At 39.6% G+C, this 14,825-nt stretch overlaps 1 protein-coding gene across 5 annotated transcripts in view; it reads right to left on the bottom strand.

Moving 5' to 3' along the window:
• LOC133660120 (protein phosphatase 1H-like) overlaps positions 1-14,825 on the bottom strand; it is a 163,618-nt gene that overhangs the window by 67,816 nt on the left and 80,977 nt on the right. For 2 of the 5 annotated variants that reach the window (XM_062063281.1, XM_062063280.1), the window contains exon 1: positions 7,716-8,148. The exons of 1 other annotated variant lie outside the window; for it this stretch is intronic. The gene's annotated coding sequence lies outside the window, so the exon portion shown is untranslated. Of the gene's footprint in view, positions 1-7,715; positions 8,154-14,825 lie in introns of those variants that run through there. 2 more of the 5 variants (XR_009827773.1, XM_062063282.1) reach the window with 2 other exon arrangements.

Raw genomic sequence — 14,825 nt, 5'->3', positions numbered from 1 at the left:
GGTCCATTCTATGTGTCATACTTGATCATTTCGCGATATTGCCATATTTTTGCTGAAAGGATTTAGTAGAGAACATCGACGATAAAGTTTGCAACTTTTGGTCGCTGATAAAAAAGCCTTGCCTGTACCGGAAGTAGCGTGACGTCACAGGTTGTGGAGCTCCTCACATCTGCACATTGTTTACAATCATGGCCACAAGCAGCGAGAGCGATTCGGACCGAGAAAGCGACGATTTCCCCATTAATTTGAGCGAGGATGAAAGATTCGTGGATGAGGAAAGTGAGAGTGAAGGACTAGAGGGCAGTGGAAGCCGTTCAGATAGGGAAGATGCTGTGAGAGGCGGGTGGGACCTGATATTCAGCTGGGAATGACTAAAACAGTAAATAAACACAAGACATATATATACTCTATTAGCCACAACACAACCAGACTTATTTTTAATATGCCACAAATTAATCCCGCATAACAAGCACCTCCCCCCTCCCGTCCATACAACCCACCAATACAAATCAAACACCCGCACAACACACTCAATTCAAATTCATACAGCACATATATTTCCCCAAAGTCCCCAAAGTTACGTACGTGACATGCACATAGCGGCACGCACGTACGGGCAAGCGATCAAATGTTTGGAAGCCGCAGCTGCGTACTCACGGTACCGTGTATCCAACTCAAAGTCTTCCTGGTAAGAGTTTCTGTTGTCCCAGTTCTCCACAGGCCAATGGTAAAGCTTGACTGTCATCTTTTGGGAATGTAAACAATGAAACACCGGCTACGTGTTTGTGTTGCTGCAGCCGGCCGCTGATACACCGCTTCCCACCTACAGCTTTCTTCTTTGCTGTCTCCATTGTTCATTAAACAAATTGCAAAAGATTCACCAACACAGATGTCCAGAATACTGTGGAATTTTGCGATGAAAACAGACGACTTAATAGCTGGCCACAATGGTGTCCCAAAATGTCCGCTACAATCCGTGACGTCACGCGCAAACGTTATCATACCGAGACGTTTTCAGCAGGATATTTCGCGGGAAATTTAAAATTGCACTTTACTAATCTGACCCGGCCGTATTGGCATGTGTTGCAATGTTAAGATTTATATATAAACTATCAGACTGTGTGGTCGGTAGTAGTGGGTTTCAGTAGGCCTTTAAGACGCCATGCCATGAAGCTAATTTGATTTCATTGTAACTTTGCTACATCACCAAAATTGATAATGTATGTTGCTGTATGTATACTTTTGACCCAGCAGATTTGGTCTCATTTTCAGCAGACCCATAATTAATTCATAAAAAGAACCAAACGTCATGAATGTTTTTTTGTGACCAACAAGTATGTGCTCCAATCACTCTACCACAAAAAAACAAGAGTTGTAGAAATTATTAGAAACTCAAGACAGCCATGACATTATGTTCTTTACAAGTGTATGTACACTTTTGACCACGACTGTATATTCATACAATGTGTATCGGTGAGTTGTAATTTTCATCTTGACCAGCAGGTGTCATCAACGTCCACAAAATGTTTTTGTTTTTTTTGCTCGCTTCTGCAGCCTCGAACTGTTCATGCACATTTGCATGATTTATGTGTGTTAAGTTTAAGTCATAGGGTTCATGCTGGGGTGGTTCACCGCAGGACAACCGGTTTTGTTATCACCTTTTCCTGCATTTGTAGCAAACAACACTTAAATTGTAAGTAGGGCTCTCTCCCTCCAGGGAAGACATAAAGACAGAGGCATCCGGGCAATAAGTCCCAGTCATACACAAGTGTCCATAAACTGCAGGGGGGTCAGAGTGCAAGTAAAAAAACATGTATAACCAGCTCGCCAAGTCCACATTATATGATGATATATGACACTGTAAACGCTTTAAATGCTATTGTTTCTTGTTTTGTGGTCTTGTAAATGTGATTGTAAAGGAGCTGGCACGCTTTAAAAACATTTGCTCATTCCGGCTGACAGATTTACATTCAAAACACAGCCTATACGTTTCTGGAAGCACTCATTTTCATAAATCTTGACGTTTGAAATAATATTGACATATTTTCAATGTGTTTTTTTAAGTGTTATATTTTTTAAATATTTTGTATGAAACTAGGAACAATATAAATATATAAATATATAAATATGAATATAAAATTTTAAACATACAGTATATTTTATTTGAGAAACAAGATTTGCCTCCAATTTTGGTAAATGTGTCTAGTCAGGTCTATTTTCATACAAAAGGCGCACCGGATTATAGGGCGCATTAACGAGGTCATATTATTATATTTTTTTTCTAAATTGATAACACTTCTTTGTGGTCTACATCAGTGGTCCCCAACCTTTTTGTACTTGAGGACCGGTCAACGCTTGAAAATTTGTCCCACGGACCGGGGGATGTAGTAAAAAAAAAATTTTTTTTTTTCTTCTCATAAAGAAATACAATCATGTGTGCTTACGGACTGTATCCCTGCAGACTGTATTGATTTATATTGATATATAATGTATATATTGTGGTTTTTATGTTGATTTAATTTAAAAAAAATAAAACATAAAACTTTTTTTTTTAAATTTCTTGTGCGGCCGCGGCCCGGTACCAATCGGTCCACGGACCGGTACCGGGCCGCGGGCCGGTGGTTGGGGACCAGTGGTCTACATAACATGTAATGGTGTTTTTTTGGTCAAAATGTGCGTCGATGATGTTTTACAGATCATCTTCAAGTCACTTTCTGATAGTAGGCGGTCTTATTTACGTGGCTCACCTTCGGCAGCGTCTTCCACCCGTCATATTTGTTGTAGCGGTGTAGCGTGCAAGGACGGGAGTGGAAGAAGTGTCAAAAGATGGCGCTAACTGTTTTAATGACATTCAGACTTTACTTCAATCAATAACGGAGCAGCATCTCCTCATCCGGAAACAACAACACAGGAAATGTGTCCCGTGAAAAACCGTCCGGCCATAACTCTCTAATAACTAAAGTTCCTTGGGTGAATAATGTAAACTCACTACACCGGTATGTTTTAGCACTTTCATGGCGAGTTTACTGACAGATATGCGTAAGAACTTTACACTACTTTATATTAGAAATGGCAACAGCGGAGGATGAATGCCCCATAACAAGAAGATAGAGAAAAAGAAGAAGCTTATCGACTACGGTGTCGGCACCGACTACAAAGGCGGACTCGCTCAAATTTTCAGGACTTATGCAGATCCCAAATACACATCAACTGGTACCAGAAGGTAAGAAAAGTTGCTTTTGTATAATATTGCGGGAGACCGGGCTTTCTGCTTCGCCGCTCCCAGTCTGTGGAGCGCTCTCCCTGACCACCTGAGGGCACCTCAGACTGTGTATGCTTTTAAAAAAGGCTTAAAAACCCATCTTTTTAAAAAAGCCATTTTTTTAGGTATATGCATACTAGTTCTAGCTATTAGGCTGTTCTAGTTTTTATTTTTATTTATTTTTAATATCTTTCTATTTTTTTTAATACACTGTAGCACTTTGAGGTTGTTTTCTCAATGGAAAGTGCTTTTTACAAACAAAATATATTATTATTATTATTATTATTATTAGTCTTTGTGTTACCTGTACTTTCGCAGTTTTCTTGTCTTTGCTTTAAATAGTAAAACATTTAAAGTATATGGTGACTTTAATAGACAACAGTTTGATGGCGCCATCGTCTGCAACTATGAATCCAGTAAGGAGCGCTGTCCCACAAGTCACTCAACATTTTCCAGCAGGAAGATTCTTTGACTATTGAAAGGTAACCCCAGTGAGCACCATGACTGCCCTTTTTTGCTTTCTAAAGTGTCTTGATGTAGTTTTTGATCCTCGCACATATTCACACGTAATAACACCAGCAAACAGCAGAAAGTGTGGAGTGAATTGTGGTCCAGAATGTGCTTGGCCTTATCCACTGCTTCTTTTTATTGTGAAAATATTCTTGTAAAGTTGTTGTGATACTGCCAAATATGAATAGTTGAGTTTTCCTTGAGTTCTGTTTCCACACTGAATGTTTTTGTTAGCGTGTGTTCGTTTCCCCCTGAACAAAATGTAGCGGTGTCATCTGCAAATAATACTAAAAGTATTCTCTGGCCTTACAGATTTATACACTTTATGTCGTCAATCATCTTGATCCCAGTATTGGCCCCTGGGGTACGCCGTAAACCATATCCAGCTTTATAAATTGCTTGCAATATATAATTAATCATGTTTTTTTTCACATCAATAAAAGTATTTTTTTTTGACATGACTTATGCTGGTCCGGGTCTCGTTTTGGAAATTTGTCTATTAAAGCGTTTGTGGTTGGTATCGGGCTCCGTTTTCCTCAAAGTGGTTTTCGCCGATGTTTGTCGCGTTACGTCTTTGTGTTTACGACCAGGACAGGACTGCGGTGTATTTGTCGTGGCCATCATTGAATTTGCATATTTGGCCATGACGCATGTGCGTGCCATTTTTGCGGACGCTGGGGGATAGAGGAAAAAAAAAAAGATGAAAAGCAAAAATTTACCGTATTTTCCGGACCATAGGGCGCAACCGATTATAAGGCGCACTGCCGATGAGCGGGTCTAGTCAGGTCTATTTTCATACAAAAGGCGCACCGGATTATAGGGCGCATTAACGAGGTCATATTATTATTATTTTTTTCTAAATTGAAAACGCTTCTTTGTGGTCTACATCAGTGGTCCCCAACCCCCGGGCCGCACAAGAAATAAATAAAAAAATTTTTTTTTTAATTTTTATTAAATCAACATAAAAAACACAATATATACTTTATATATCAATATAGATCAATACAGTCTGCAGGGATACAGTCCGTAAGCACACATGATTGTATTTCTTTATAAACCCCCCCCCCCCCGGTCCGTGGGACAAATTTTCAAGCGTTGACCGGTCCGCAGCTACAAAAAGGTTGGGGACCACTGGTCTACATAACATGTAATGGTGGTTCTTTAGTCAAAATGTTGCATAGATGATGTTTTACAGATCATCTTCAAGCCGCTTTCTGACAGTCGCTTCCGGATGCGCCGTTTTGTGGGCTGTTTTATTTACGTGGCTCACCTTCGGCAGCGTCTTCTCCCCGTCATCTTTGTTGTAGCGGTGTAGCATGCAAGGACGGGAGTGGAAGAAGTGTCAAAAGATGGCGTTAACTATTTTAATGACATTCAGACTTTACTTCAATCAATAACGGAGCAGCATCTCCTCATCCGGAAACAACAACGCAGGAAATGTGTCCCGTGAAAAACCATCCGGCCATAACTCTCTAATAACTAAAGTTCCTTGGGTGAATAATGTAAACTCACTACACCGGTATGTTTTAGCACTTTCATGGTGAGTTTACTGACAGATATACGTAAGAACTTTACACTACTTTATATTAGAAATGGCAACAGTGGAGGATGAATGTCCCATAACAAGAAGATAGAAGAAAAAGAAGAAGCTTATCGACTACAAAGGCGGACTCGCGCAAATTTTCAGGACCTAAGCAGATCCCAAATACACATCAACAGGTACCAGACGGTAAGAAAAGTTGCTTTTGCATAATATTGCGAAACAAAACGCCAGATAATATGTCTTACCTTATACACACACCATAAAAATACTCATATGTTGAAGCACAGTACAATCCATCAAGCGGTGCGGCTTCATAGCTTACCAAAGTCGTACTAAAACATTTTGATAGATTTCTGAGCGCCGTGGGTAATGTTCTATATTTTCAATGGTACATATAATAACATTTTGGTGTTGTTTACTTGAGTCATATTGCAGTTTACACGTATCTCTTATGTGTGACTGCCATCTACTGGTCACACTTATCATTTCACCATGTACCAAATAAAATAGCTTCGAGGTCGGTTAGCACAACCAAAATTATTCTGTACAGTAGGGTCACCGGGTTATAAGGCGCACTGTCGATTTTTGAGAAAATGAAAGGATTTTAAGGTAGCCTTAAAGTCCGGAAACTACGGTATGTTTAGAGTTACACAATATTTGTCGTCCCGCCACAAATAAATGAATGTGTGGTGAACATTGATATGATATCGGACAGGCGTGTCAAACTTGTTTTCATTGAGGGCCACATTGCAAATCAGAGGGCTGCTTGTAACAGTCAATATATATGCACTTCAACGTATAACCTCGTTACACAATTTGCATAGGCAATTGTTTTTGATTATTAATTTATTTTTTTGATTGTGGGATAACATGCTTTAAAATCGTAAGTCAAGATGATGAGCAGATATTTACAAATTTATTTTTGAAAAAACAAACAAAAAATGCTTGTAATATCTGTTGGCTTATTCAAATAATATGGAAGTGTAGAACATAAATTCTGCAAATGCTCGTATACATTTTTGCTGTAAAAAAATAATTGACATTTGCAATAATTAACAATGAATACATTTAGCCAAAAACTGCGTCATTTCCTGCCTTTCACAAGGCCACATAAAATGACGCGGTCTGCCACTTGAAAAAATGCATCGGGCCACAAAAGATAATTTGTTTATTACATGTTTAATATGTTTATTACAAGTTATCTAATCAGTTTGATTATGTTTATTACACTTTTATTACCTTTTATAATACATTATTCATTACACACATTTTTTTACATGTTAGTTTTTTACACATTTACTACATGTTTATTACATGTTTATGTCCATTTAATGTTAATTGTTTATTACACAGGTTTGTGTTTATTACCTATTTAGTACTGTTTAACTATGTTTATTGCACATTATTACATGTTTATTACCTGTGTATTACCGGTTCATTGCACAATTGTTTTCACACACTACCTGTTTATTACATGTTTATCACCATTTAATGTTAATTGTTTATTACACATGTTTATAGCATGTTAATTACCCATTTAGTACTGTTTAACTATGTTTATTACACATTATTACACGTTTATTACCTGTGTATTACCTGTTCATTGCACAATTGTTTTCACACGCTACCTGTTTATTACATGTTTATCACCATTTGATGTTAATTGTTTATTACACATGTTTATAGCATGTTAATTACCTATTTAGTACTGTTTAACTATGTTTATTGCACATTATTACACGTTTATTACCCGTGTAATACGTTATTCATTACACAATTTTTTTGTACATGTTACTTGTTTATTACCTGTTTATCACCTATTTAATCCATGTTTAATTATGTTTTTACACATTATGTCTATTACATGTTTATTATGTTTATTTATTACATGTTTATTACCTGTTTAATACTAAATAATAATGTTCCAGACCACATGAACTAATGCGTCCACTCACATGAATTAATGTGCCAGACCACCTTAAATGTCGTGACGGTCCAGATAAATAGATGTGGCAGAACGCATAAAATAATGTGCCGGATTACATACAATGACATGGTGGAACACATAAATAGATGTGGCGGATCGCTTTAAATAACGTGGCAGGCCACAGGAAATAATGTACTGGGCTACAAAGAAAGTTGTGGTGGGCCACGTAAAATAAAGTTCTAGACCACATGAAATAATATGCCGGATCACATGAAATATACTGCCGGACCACATAAAATGACATACCGTATTTCCTTGAATAGCCGCAGGGGCGCTAATTAATTTAAAACCTCTTCTCACTCCGGCGTTTACCAAAAGGAATGCGGTAAATTTAGGCGTGCGCTTTGAGTGTGATGTAAGCATACCATCATGAAAAGCACATTTAATTAAAAAAAACGTTATTATGGTCTTACCTGTACTTGTAAATGGAGTCCATTTGCAGCTCCTTCTGACCAAAAGCATTGATAACTTGTTTATAGAAGTCTTCCTTCGGTTTTAAAAGTCTCTCTGTCTCGATGGAGATACTCATTTAATTATTACCTCCTGCTTCGATTGAAAGTCCAGTTTAGAAAACGGTTTTATTTTAGATACTGGTATGTAATCCTCAAAGTTAAAAGTTCAGGCGAGAGGGGGGAAAAAAAACGATCTATTGCTGCGTGGTCACTTCTTCTGCAGTACCGGAAGTCGCAAGAAGGATCACTAGCGCGGCAGCGCCCTCTACCACCAGGAGGCGGGAGTCATTTAATGAGTCATACCGTATTTGACACACGCAGCTACGGTATATTAATAAAACATAGCTGCTTACTGTTCTTTTTAGCATACTGTACCGGTATTCAATAGCTTGGACCTTAAATCCTACTGAATAGCTCTTTATTTTCTTCCCTTTATGCGATTTTAAATTACGGTATTGAAATGACCGCTTTGTGATTTTATTTCAAGGCGTGACAATGCCTTGAAAGGTGAAGTGTCACTAATGACGTGACGAGTTTGACCCGGTGGTGAAACGAGGCATACCGTTTCTTCAAAATAAAGCGCTTTGAAAGACGCAACTCCAACAACAAAAAGTCAGTTCTCCACCCCTACAAACTAACACAATATTAATAATAAGAATTGCAATTACCGGTATATAACAACACAATATTGATATTGTTTATTTAAAGCGTACCGTATTTTACAATTTTTTTTTCATAAATTAAGCATTTCAAGCATGTAAATAACAATACTACCGTAGTATTGGCCACGAGATGAGACAGACAAATGTGTTTGGAAGGTAAACTGTTTTTAATGATTAATGATTCAGACATTTATCACTGTCTGAAAGAAGTTAACAGGGATTACTGTCATAGTAAGCGTGTGGCACACTCACTAAAGGCAATCAGGCCTGGCCCTAACCAATCTGGCGCCCTAGGCAAGATTTTAGGTGGCGCCCCCCACATCGGCAGTGAAGTGTATATACTCACAAGAAACCGAATAGCTTTGTCTTTGACCTTTTTTTTTACTTAAAGAAAGCAAATTAACATATTATATGAGAATGTTATGTTATGATTATCTTTAACCGAATCACAGCAGTGCTCAAATTAAAAAACAGCATTCCCTCTCATGTGATATTGCTTAATTAACATTAATGATGTGCACTTTAACAACTAGGCTTACAACTATACCTAATATATAAAGGGGTGGAAAATTGACTATTATCTGCAGGGCAAACATTAGCTAACCAGAAGGCAATAACAATGTAAACAAAAAACACCTGCTTAAAAGATCTAATACAAATGTCCCTGAGGAATGTAAGGTGGGAGTACTGTAATTACCTAACGTTACATTATTATTTTCCATAACAATTTAGCCCCCTCCACAATATTAACCCGACGTTAAAACAGAACTAGCTATTTATTGATTAGCAATTGCCGAATCATGTAACATTAGCTTAATGCTAAAAAGCCAGGTTACTATCACATTCTGTAACAGACAAATAATTTCATGTGGGCTAACGTTACCTACCTGCTACCTCTGTCTTTTTCTCGTTTCTCCTCCTCTTCTTTTCTATTTTTTCTCCCCTGGGCACCTGACAGTTTTGGCCGTTTTGACATCTTGTGTTGATTTTTTGATGCGGTGACGTCCATAAAGAGTCATGATACGGGAAGGGAGGGGGCGCACCGTTTGGGGGGAGGGGGGGGGGGGGGGCGTAATGTTGTAACAAATAATATTTCTATTAAATAGGCTTTACTATGCATTTTAATTAACGTGGGATTATTTTTTGTATTTAGAAATAACAGTACCAACTTTTTTTATTTTTTATTTATTTTCTCCAACATTTGTGGCACTGGCGTGGCGCCCCCTGATGTACGGCGCCCTTAGCATTTGCCTATACGGCCTATGCCACGGGCCGGCCCTGAAGGCAATTATAATGTGACACTCTTTATTTTTACAAGGTGTCATTCAACAATTACATACATTTTCTGTATGTAAAAACACATGAAAACAAATTGAATATAAAACATGTAAACCGGTAATTCTTAACTACAATTGTAACAAACATTATCAGTGTAAACAACATACGGTACGTGAGGCCAGAGAGAAATAATACTGTAATTTGAACTTGAACAAACTGAAAATGTTCCTGTCGGCATTACTGACGGATGCTTCCCCCACTGCACCTTGATGGACGACTACTACGGTAATTGTAGTACATCTTGTGGAGACCCATCAGTTGTTAAAACCTCTTCATCTTCAGCGTCGTCCATTTCTCCGTCACCTTGTCCACCGTCCTTTGAAATAATTTCATCCGTGTCGGCTTCCTCATCACTCTCATACATTTTTACGTCATCTGTGTCATCTTGTCTCAGGGGCTGATTGAGGAGGCCGTGTAGATCACCCTTAATCTCTACCAGTGTCTTGCTCTTCTCTGACAACTCTTTGCAAGCGTCATGTGCAATGCCCCCTGCTTTCAGCACTCCTATTTCACCATCCTGGGATCCATCTGGGCTTGTTATCCCACAAACCCGGAAGGATTTCTTGATCAATTCTTCCCCAAGCCCTTGCCAAGCAGCTTTCACCCACTTAACCATCAGGACTTTTGTTGGTGGTTTCATGTTACCCCCCCTCAGTGTATTCTTTTGGTCCGTCACTCATCCATTCCTCATACATAGCTCTGTACGCTGTCTTGAAAGGCTTGTTCCAACAAACATCGGGTGCCTGGATGTGTCCTGCAGATGAAAACGTGAATCAAATGAGAATTTGTCACCATGGTATCAAACAACAAATCAATTATATTTAGATATTTTGGTTCATTAAATTGTATATATCATACAGTGAAATGTGAGTGTTTAAAATAACCGGTAAATCATATTACCTGTGCAACCACCAGGAATGACAGCCATTTTTGTGCTCTTGGTCCTGAGCACAGCCTTTGTGGAGTCCTGGATGTGGCATCTGAACGCATCCCACACCAATAGACGTGGGCGGAACGCAATCCGTCCCCATACATCACGAAGCCATTGGTGTGTCAGTTCTTCATTCATCCACCCATTTTTAGACATTGCCACTACAACACCGCTTATTTTGTCCACTTCTTTATCCCTTCGCACTCCCTTGAAGACAATGAACGGCTTCAGCTTTTGTCCATTGGCCTTTGCCGATAAGCACGCGGTCACGTGTGCCTTCTCACGGCCTGTGGATTTGATTGGGATGCTTTTGGTACCAGTCAGATCCACCGTCGTATCTCCCGGGAGATCCAACCAAATTGGCGTCTCGTCCATTGCGCCAATCAGGTCGAGTGTGAAGCTGTTCTTGATAAGCAGGGATCGGACGTACAGAATAAAGTCAATCAATTTTGGAATGACTTTTTCCGGAATAGCTTGACTAACAATCGTTCTCTTTCTCAGAGAAATGCCGTGTCTGGCAAAGAAGCCTTGGAGCCATACCCTACTCCCAACAGAAGTTTCTGCTGCCGCATTGGTGTCACTTCTCCATAAATCCATTGCTTTCACTTGAACCATTTTCCTTGATACTCTTCATAATCCATTCTATCAGAATATGCTCCATTGTTTCGCTTACCACTTGTCGGCCTGCGCCTCTCAACCTTTTCCTCTCACTTCCCGCACTTCCAGATTGGTATTCCGCCACGAGCTTCCCTTCCATACTACACCATTCTCTTATTCTGCGAGCATCTACTCCAAACTTTCGAGCAGCTCCCTCCTTAGTGTTCCTTTTTGCAAAATCAATGGCTTGTACTTTAAATCCGATTGCATAACTCTTTATCTTTTGTCCTTTGTGAGATTGCAAACAACTGAAAGCAGCTTCCTCCATTTTGAAAATGAGGACAGGTAAAGGGTCACTCGTGACGTAACGAGTTTGACCCGGCGAAAATTATGGACATGCGATAATAAAATCAATATTTTGCGAAACGGATTTGATCCGGCGTTAATAATGAACCGGCGATAAGGCCAAACATGCGTTAATTATTTTGAGAAACGAGTTTGACCCGGCAGTAATTCTAGACGTGCGAATACTATATTCCCTGCGCCAATTCAGGGAAATACGGTAGCAGACAAGACAAATAGATATTGCGGACCGTATTAAATATTGTGGTGGACCGCATAAATAATGTGGCGGGTTACATAAAATAATGTGGTGGGCCACAAAAATGAATAGGTTGGCCTCAGATAGAAGTGGCGGCCCACATAAAATAATGTGGCTTGTCGCATAAGATAAAGTGGCAGGCTGCATAATATAATGTTCCGGCCCACATAAAATAATGTGGTTGGCCACATAAATAGATGTGGCGGGCCACGAAACATAATGTGGTTGGCCACTTTAAATATTGTGGTGGGCCAAATTAAATAATGTGGTGGGCCAGTTTAAATAATGTGGTCGTCCACTTTAAATAATGTGGTGGGCCATATTAAATAATGTGGTGGGCCACTGCAAATATTGTGGTGGGCTACAATAAATAATGTGGTGGGCCACATAAATAGATGTGGCAGCCCACTGAAAATAATGTGAGCTTGATCTGGGCCCCAGCCTTGAGTTTGACTCCCGTGGTATAGAATATTATTAGTTTAGGCTGATTCTGCTGCCCTGGTCCTCGGGGTATTTGGGGTGAACACGGCGACACATCCTGACGACACATCGTGACGACACATCGTGACGACACATCGTGACGACACATCGTGACGACACATCGTGACGACACATCGTGACGACACATCGTGACGACACATCGTGACGACACATCGTGATGACACATCGTGACAACACATCATTGCGACACATCGTGACGACACATCGTGACGACACATCGTGATGACACATCGTGACGACACATAGTGGTGACACATAGTGGTGACACATAGTGGTGTCACAGAGTGGTGACACAGTGGTGACACATAGTGGTGACACAAAGTGGTGACACATAGTGGTGACACATAGTGGTGTCACAGAGTGGTGACACAGTGGTGACACATAGTGGTGACACAAAGTGGTGACACATAGTGGTGACACAAAGTGATGACACAGTGGCGACACATAGTGGTGACACAAAGTGATGACACTAAGTGATGACACATAGTGATGACACAAAATTATCACACATAGTGATAACAAAAAGTGATGACACAAAGTGATGACATATAGTGATGAGACAAAGTGGTGACACATAGTGGTGACACATAATGATGACACAAAGTGATGACACATAGTGGTGACACATAGTGGTGACACAAAGTGATGACACATAGTGGTGACACATAGTGGTGACACATAGTGATGACACATAGTGGTGACACAAAGTGATGACACTAAGTGATGACACATAGTGATGACACAAAATTATCACACATAATGATCACACATAGTGATGACAAAAAGTGATGACACATAGTGATGACACATAGTGATGACACAAAGTGATGACACAAAGTGATGACTCAGTAATGACACAAAGCGATGACACATAGTGGTGACACAAAGTGATGACACATAGTGGTGACACATAGTGGTGACACAAAGTGATGACACATAGTGGTGACACAAAGTGATGACACATAGTGGTGACACATAGTGGTGAAACATAGTGGTGTCACAAAGTGGTGACACATAGTGGTGACACATAGTGGTGACACAAAGTGATGACACAGTGGCGACACATAGTGGTGACACAAAGTGATGACACTAAGTGATGACACATAGTGATGACACAAAATTATCACACATAGTGATAACAAAAAGTGATGACACAAAGTGATGACATATAGTGATGAGACAAAGTGGTGACACATAGTGGTGACACATAATGATGACACAAAGTGATGACACATAGTGGTGACACATAGTGGTGACACAAAGTGATGACACATAGTGGTGACACATAGTGGTGACACATAGTGATGACACATAGTGGTGACACAAACTGATGACACTAAGTGATGACACATAGTGATGACACAAAATTATCACACATAATGATCACACATAGTGATGACAAAAAGTGATGACACATAGTGATGACACATAGTGATGACACAAAGTGATGATACATAATGATGACACATAGTGATGACACAAAGTGATGACACAAAGTGATGACTCAGTAATGACACAAAGCGATGACACAGTGGTGACACAAAGTGATGACACATAGTGGTGACACATAGTGGTGACACAAAGTGATGACACATAGTGGTGACACATAGTGGTGAAACATAGTGGTGTCACAAAGTGGTGACACATAGTGGTGACACATAGTGGTGACACAAAGTGGTGACACAGTGGTGACACATAGTGGTGACACAATGTGGTGACACATAGTGGTGACACATAGTGGTGACACATAGTGGTGACACAAAGTGGTGACACATAGTGGTGAAACATAGTGGTGTCACAAAGTGGTGACACATAGTGGTGACACATAGTGGTGACACAAAGTGGTGACACATAGTGGTGACACATAGTGGTGACACATAGTGGTGACACAAAGTGATGACACAGTGGCGACACATAGTGGTGACACAAAGTGATGACACTAAGTGATGACACATAGTGATGACACAAAATTATCACACATAGTTATAACAAAAAGTGATGACACAGAGTGATGACATATAGTGATGAGACAAAGTGGTGACACATAGTGGTGACACATAATGATGACACAAAGTGATGACACATAGTGGCGACACATAGTGGTGACACAAAGTGATGACACATAGTGATGACACAAAGTGATGACACATAGTGGTGACACATAGTGATGACACATAGTGATGACACAAAGTGATGACACATAGTGGTGACACAAAGTGATGACACATAGTGATGACACAAAGTGATGACACATAGTGATGACACAAAGTGATGACACAAAATGATCACAAATAGTGATCACACATAGTGATGACAAAAAGTGATGACACATAGTGATGTCACATAGTGATGACACATAGTGATGTCACATAGTGATGACACAAAGTGATGATACATAATGATGACACAAAGTGATGACACATAGTGATGACACAAAGTGA

The sequence above is a fragment of the Entelurus aequoreus genome, linkage group LG11 (genome assembly GCF_033978785.1).
Source record: "Entelurus aequoreus isolate RoL-2023_Sb linkage group LG11, RoL_Eaeq_v1.1, whole genome shotgun sequence".
Lineage (NCBI taxonomy): Eukaryota > Metazoa > Chordata > Actinopteri > Syngnathiformes > Syngnathidae > Entelurus > Entelurus aequoreus.
Note: the sequence above shows the minus strand (reverse complement) of the source record. Positions and strands in the feature narration are given on the sequence as shown.